We start from the raw sequence: 6,757 nt of genomic DNA, 5'->3' as shown, positions 1-6,757 counted from the left end.
TGTTTAATCTGTGCATTTTAGTTGTGTGTGTGTGAGTGGGTGTTAGTTTGCTTGGCATTGTTGCTCCAGTCTTTGTCTTCTTCTCTCTATATTTTTGCTCTCCTTTCACTCAATTTCCTGTGACAAGCCTCTAGTGGCCTCCAGGCCACTCCCCTCTGCCTAGGGAAACTCTGAAGGCCCAACTGGGGGAGCTCCTACCCACATTTATTAGCTTTGCAAGTAGCTGGGGAAATCACACCAGTCCTCTTACATACACCAAACATCAGGGGACTCTCCCCTGAAAACAGTGGGGGCATCTCCAGTCTAATCACCGGTGGGCTACAAGTTACTGGGGGAATCACCTGACCACCACTAGTGGGGCTCCACGCTATTGCGGGAACATCCACCCAATCTCCAAGGTGATCTATCTGTCTACAGTAATTCCTCTGCCAGATACAGAGCTCTACACCAAGGAGGGTACACCCACAAGCCCCCCTCAGCACTCCAGTTGCAGAGAAAACACCACAGACCATTGAAGTGCTCCAAGAACCGTGAAGCCTATTTAGAGATCGGCCAGGGAAGCGACACCCTCGTGGGCCCACAACAACCTGACCAGTGTCACATGAAAGGAATATCCAACACACATTCCAAATAACAGAATACTGGACAGCAAGGATGAGAGTGAAACCATAGGAAGAGATAGCGATAGCCTGACCCTCTCAGTACAGCTAGCGGTAGGTAGTACGTAGAAGCATTCATACGAATCCCCCAATAGAGAGCCCAGGGCTCTTCGACTCAGGAAGATGGCTCCAGGCTCCTCTAAAACAACATATATACAGAAACCACTAGTAACAGCTTCAACAAAGAAGCAGGAGAAACAGAAGATAATGCCGGAAGAAGTCACAAACCTAACGATGGGCATAGAAGAAGCATATATTGATCTGGCACAAAAAGAAATTTTCAAAATGCTTCTTGGAGTCATAAAGGGACTTCATATGAGGGAAGCAATGCAGGAAAAAAAGATGAAATGATAGAGGAGATAAAGGCAACGCACCAAAGGGCAAATACAAGAGTTAAGGGATGAAATAACAAAATCCAATGACAAATTGACAGACCTTTCCAACAGACTTGAGGAGGCAGAGAATCATACCAGTGACCTAGAGGATAACCAAGCAGACCTCAGCAAATGGGAAAAGCAGTCAAGTAAGACAATCAAAGAAGCTGAAGAAAACTTGAGAGCCATGTCTGATGCAATGAAAAGAAACAATATTAGAATAATTGGAATACCGGAACAAGACACAGCAAAGAAGTCAGCAGTGAAAATCGTAAGGGGATTCTTAGAGGAAAACTTCCATAGTTTAATAAATGAAAATCAGGCAACCATTCATGAGGCTGAAAGAACACCAGTCAGACTGAATCCCAAGAAGTCACCAAGACACATAAATGTCAAATTATCAACTATGAGGAAAAGGAGCAGATCATGAAAGCAACTTGTGAAAAGAAAACAGTCACATATAAAGGTACCCCAATAAGAGTATGCTCAGACCTATCAGTGGAAACAATGAAGAAGAGGAGGGAATGGAGTAACATATTCCAAAATTGAAGGAAAACAATGCAAACCCAGGAATACTTTACCCAGCCAAATTATCTATTAAGATAGATGGAGAAGTAAGAGTCTTCCCAGAAAAGGAAAAACCTCAAAGAATACATAAAAAGAAACCCAGCCCTACAAAAGATCCTTGCCAATCCAGTATGGGCAGAAGATCAACACTCACCGAGGGCAAATAAGAGGCCATAGCATAGAACAACTCCACCATAAGGCAACAAAGAGGAAACAGCCCCCAGGATAGCATCAGTTCAATAGTGGAAAGAAGGCAAACATATACCACACACACAACACAAGTGGATAAGATAGGTATATAGGAAAATACCAACACAAAGGCTACAAGATGACATCACAGTGTCCACAGATGGATAAAGTAACACTGAATATCAATGGCCTGAACTCAGCCATTAAAAGGCAGAGGCTAACAGACTGGTTCAGAAAACATAACCCATCAATCTGCTGCCTCCAGGAGACTCATCTCAAGCTCGCAGAATAAAAACAGGTTGAGAATTAAAGGCTGGAGAAAAACATACCAAGCAAATGGCAATGCAAACAAAGCAGGGGTAGCAACCTTAATATCTGACCAAATTGACCTCAAGATACAGGCCATAACAAGAGACAAGGAGGAGCACTATATAATGCTCAAGGGAACAGTGTACCAAGAACCAGTGAGCATAATAAACATATATGCACCTAACGAAAGACCTGCGAAATTTGAAAATCAAACCCTCCAAAAGATGGAAAAAGAGATCACAGGCTCAACAAGTATAGTTGGTGACATTAATACACGACTCTCTGAAAAAGACAGATCATTGGGAAAGAAACTCAACAAGGAGGCTACAGATCTAAACAGCACAATTTGACGACTTGACTTGATAGATATTTTCAGAGCGGTCCACCCACAGGAAAGAAATTCACATTCTTTTCAAGTCCACATGGCACATATTCGCAAATAGACCACATGCTGGGACACAAGTCAAACTTGAGTAAATTCAAGAACATAGAGGTTATACAGACATCTTTTTCCAATCACTGTGCCATAAGGCTGGAAATTAAATGAAGGATGATGAAGAAAACAAGGGCAAACAATTGGAGGATGAACAATATTCTATTGCAAAAGAGTGGGTATTGACTAAGATCAGAGATGAAATCAGGAAGTTTCTAGAAACCAATGAGAATGAAAATACAACATATCAAAACGTGTAGGATTCAGCAGAGGCATTTATCAAAGGATGGCTGATAGCAATAAATGCACACATTAAAAAAGAAGAGAGACTGGTGGATGATATGCTGGCACAAAACTTACACCAATTAGAGCAGAATCAACAGAACATCCCTACTAATAGCAAGAGAATAGATATAATAAAAATCAGAGCTGAGATACAGGAGAGGGAAAATAAGAAAACTATGGAAAAAAATGAATGCCGCTAAAAGTTGGTTCTTTGAAAGAATTAACAGGATAGACCACTGGCAAACCTAACCAAAGAAAGGAAGGAACAAATGACATTTGCAAGGATGAGGGATGAAACAGGGGACATTACAATGGACCCTAATGAAATCAAAAGGATAATTACACAGTACTATGAAGGTCTATACTCTAACGAATTCACCAATTTGGAAGACATGGACAAATATTTGGAAACACAAACCCTCCCTAGACTATCCCAGATGGATGTCAAGAACCTCAACAGACCCATAGAAATGGAATAAATAGACAAAGTAATCAAGGGATTACCAACAACAAAAAAATCTCCGGAGTCAGATGGCTTCACATGAGAATTCTACCAAGCATTCAGGAAAGAACTGACACCATTCCTATACAAACTCTTCCAGAACATAGGAAAAGACGGAAAACTCCCCAACTCTTTCAGTGAAGCTATTATAACTCTGATACCTAAAGCAGGCAAAGATACCACAAGAATAGAGAACTACAGACAAATATCCCAAATGAAAATTGATACAAAAATCCTTAAGAAAATACTGGCAAATAGAGTGCAAAAGCATATTTAAAAAATAATTCACCATGACCAAGTGGGATTCATACCAGGGATGCATGGATGGTTCAACATATGAAAGATCATCAGCATTATTCGTCACATTGGCACGAAAAATTATAAGAACCACACGATAATATTGATAGATGAGGAAAAAGCATTTGACAACATCCAACATGCATTCCTGTTTGAGACACTCAAGAAGTAAGGAATAGAAGGAAAATTCCTCAGTATTATACAAGCCATATATGAAAAATGAACAGCCAACGTGGTAGTTAATGGAGAAAAGATGAACACAATTCCAGTGAAAAAAGGGACCAGAAAAGGATGCCCCCTGTCCACACTCCTATTTAACATTGTACTGGAGGTCCCAGCTAACCACATAAGATAAAGGAAAGATATTAAAGGTATTCAGCAAGAGACAAAATTATCATTATTCACAGACTATATGATTCTATATATCGAAGACTCCTTAAACTCCACAAGTGGAGTGTTGGAAGCAACACAGGAATATGGCAGAGTGGCAGGATACAAAATCAATAAATAGAAGTCTACTGGACTGTTCTACAAATCAGACAAGATCACAGAAGAGACGATTAAAAAGGTAGTGCCCTTTACAATAGCCAAGCACAAATTGAAATACCTAGGGATATGTCTAACTAAAAAAAGAAGATTTTCATGAGAAAAATTATAAAACACTACTATAATATATCAAGAGTGACCTCAACAAATGGAAGAATATCCCATGCTTGTGGATTGGCAGACTCAATATAGTAAAGATGTCAGTTCTTCCCAAGGCACTATATAAGTTCAATGCTATCCCGATACGAATGCCGCCATCCCTCTTCAAAGAATTGGAAAAACAGATTACCAACTTCATATAGAGGGGGAAGAAGCCCAGAATTAGCAGAGAACTCCTCAAGAAGAAGGACAAAGTGGTAGGGCTTGCTCTACCTGACTTTAGCATGTAGTATATGGCCACAGTAGTCAAAACAGTGTGGTGCTGGTATAACGACAGATATTTAAACCAATGGAAAAGAGCTGAAGACCCAGAAATAAAAACATCAGCATACAGGCAACTGATGTTTAATAAGGGCTCAAAATATTAAATGGGAAGCAGATGCCATCTTCAATAAATGGTGTTGGAACAAATGGTTATCTACCTGCAGAAAAATGAAGCAAGACCCTTACCTCACTCCATACACAAGAATAAACTCAAGGTGGATTACAGACCTTGAGATAAAACCCAAAACAATTAGGGCCATTAATGAGGAAATTGGGAAAAACCTGAGAACCTTGACACAGGGAATACATAGGCTATCAGAAATAGGGAAGGATACAAAAACAGAGGAGTCACAAATAGACAAGTAGGATATACTGAAGATAAGACATCTGTGTACATTGAAAGAATTCACCAAGAGAGTAATAAGAGAGTCCACCGACTGGGAAAACATCTTTAACAATGACACATCAGACAAAGGCCTCATTACTAAAATCTACAATATTTTGCAAGCTCACAATAAGAGAAAAACTAATTGCCCACTGAGGAGGTTGTCAAAGGACCTGAACAGAAGTTTCATAGAGTCTGCAATCCAAATGGCTAATAAACATGAGAAAATGTTCCAGATCATTAGCCATGAGAGAAATGCAAATCACAACAAATACGAGATACCACCCAACACCCTCAAAGATAGCCCAATTCTAAAAATAAGAAAGCAACAAGTGTTGGAGGGGCAGTGGTGAGATAAGAACTCTCATCCACTGCTGGTGGACCTGTAGGTATGTACAGGTCCTGTAGGTTTGTACTATGGAAATCAATTTGGCGATTTCTAAAACAGATAGAAATTGAGCTTACCATGCGACCCAGCAATCCTCCTACTGGGAATATACCCAGAAGAGGCAAACCAAACCATGGACAGATATCTGTACTCCAATATTCACTGCAGTAGAGTTCACAATCAGAAGGAGTTGGAAACAACCCACATTTTCATCAACAGACAAATGGATTAAAAAACTGTGGTACATATATACAATGGCGTACTATGTATCGCTAAAAAACGGTGATGAATGCATGAAGCATATTATGCTAAGTGAGCTAAGGTTTTTTATATAAAAACGGTGATGAATGCATGAAGCATATTATGCTAAGTGAGGTAAGGTTTTATATATATATATATATGTGTATATATATATAACAGAAAAGTAAATGCAAAAAGGGCACAGGGAAAAAGCTACTATATACAAACACTCCAGGTTTGAGGTCCAGGTAGTATGGCAGGGGCCAGGTCAAATCCAGGTGTACATACAATAGCCAGCTAAAAAGGGGTGGGGGGAGGGAGGAAAGGGAGAAAAAAAGATGGGTGGTGGAGGAATAGGGCACTGACCCACCCAAGGGGAGGGTATTGTTTGTGTCTCCACAGGAAAAGAGAGACCAGACTTAAAGCCAGTGCCAGATGAATGAAGTGTGCTGGCAAGGAGTGTGGAGCCTGTGGAGGGGCCTGAGGTCTCGGCCCCCATACCAGCTACATGGATAACTGCCACTCCCCCCAGAAGAATTTACTTGAGAGGACAGCACTGAAGCCACAGCTAGGGTAGAGGGGCATGGCTGATCAGAGCACACGGGAGCAACTGAAGGGGGAGGAAGAGAGTGTGGAGCACATCTTGGCCCACCAGGCCTGGAGGACAGTATCTCTGCTCTGAACAGCCAATGCAAAAAGTGGACCATATAGCTGATCCCACTACGAGACATGTGTCCCTTGCTGGCCCAGGGCCCTAACTGGGACAACACTGGAGACTCAGTGTCAAGAGTGGTGTGGACTGACCCCACGACACTGAGGCAAACCACTAAAGGCGTGTGGCAGAGTAACCATGGGAGTAGAGCAGGGAGCCCCAGAGGGAGTACAAAAGACAGACTCTGGGGCCAGATCGTGGCACCCCATCTGACTGAAGGACATGCCTAGAGATAAAAAATCAGACCTTGATCTACTTTCAGGTTTTTCTTTATGAATATTTTTTCTTTTAATTAATTTATTCTTTTATGGGTCATTCTTTTCTGTTGTCATCACTGTTTCTCCTTCATTGCCTATCTTGCTGTGGCTTGATTTTTAGTGCATATTATTATCTCTACAGATCTATCTAGATAAGATAGGCTGGATGAATAGTCTGGAGGAGAAAACAA

This window comes from Echinops telfairi, unplaced genomic scaffold (assembly GCF_000313985.2).
Source record: "Echinops telfairi isolate 266 unplaced genomic scaffold, ASM31398v2 ScPeMD7_42;HRSCAF=159, whole genome shotgun sequence".
Classification (NCBI taxonomy): domain Eukaryota; kingdom Metazoa; phylum Chordata; class Mammalia; order Afrosoricida; family Tenrecidae; genus Echinops; species Echinops telfairi.
This window is presented reverse-complemented; position numbering follows the sequence as displayed.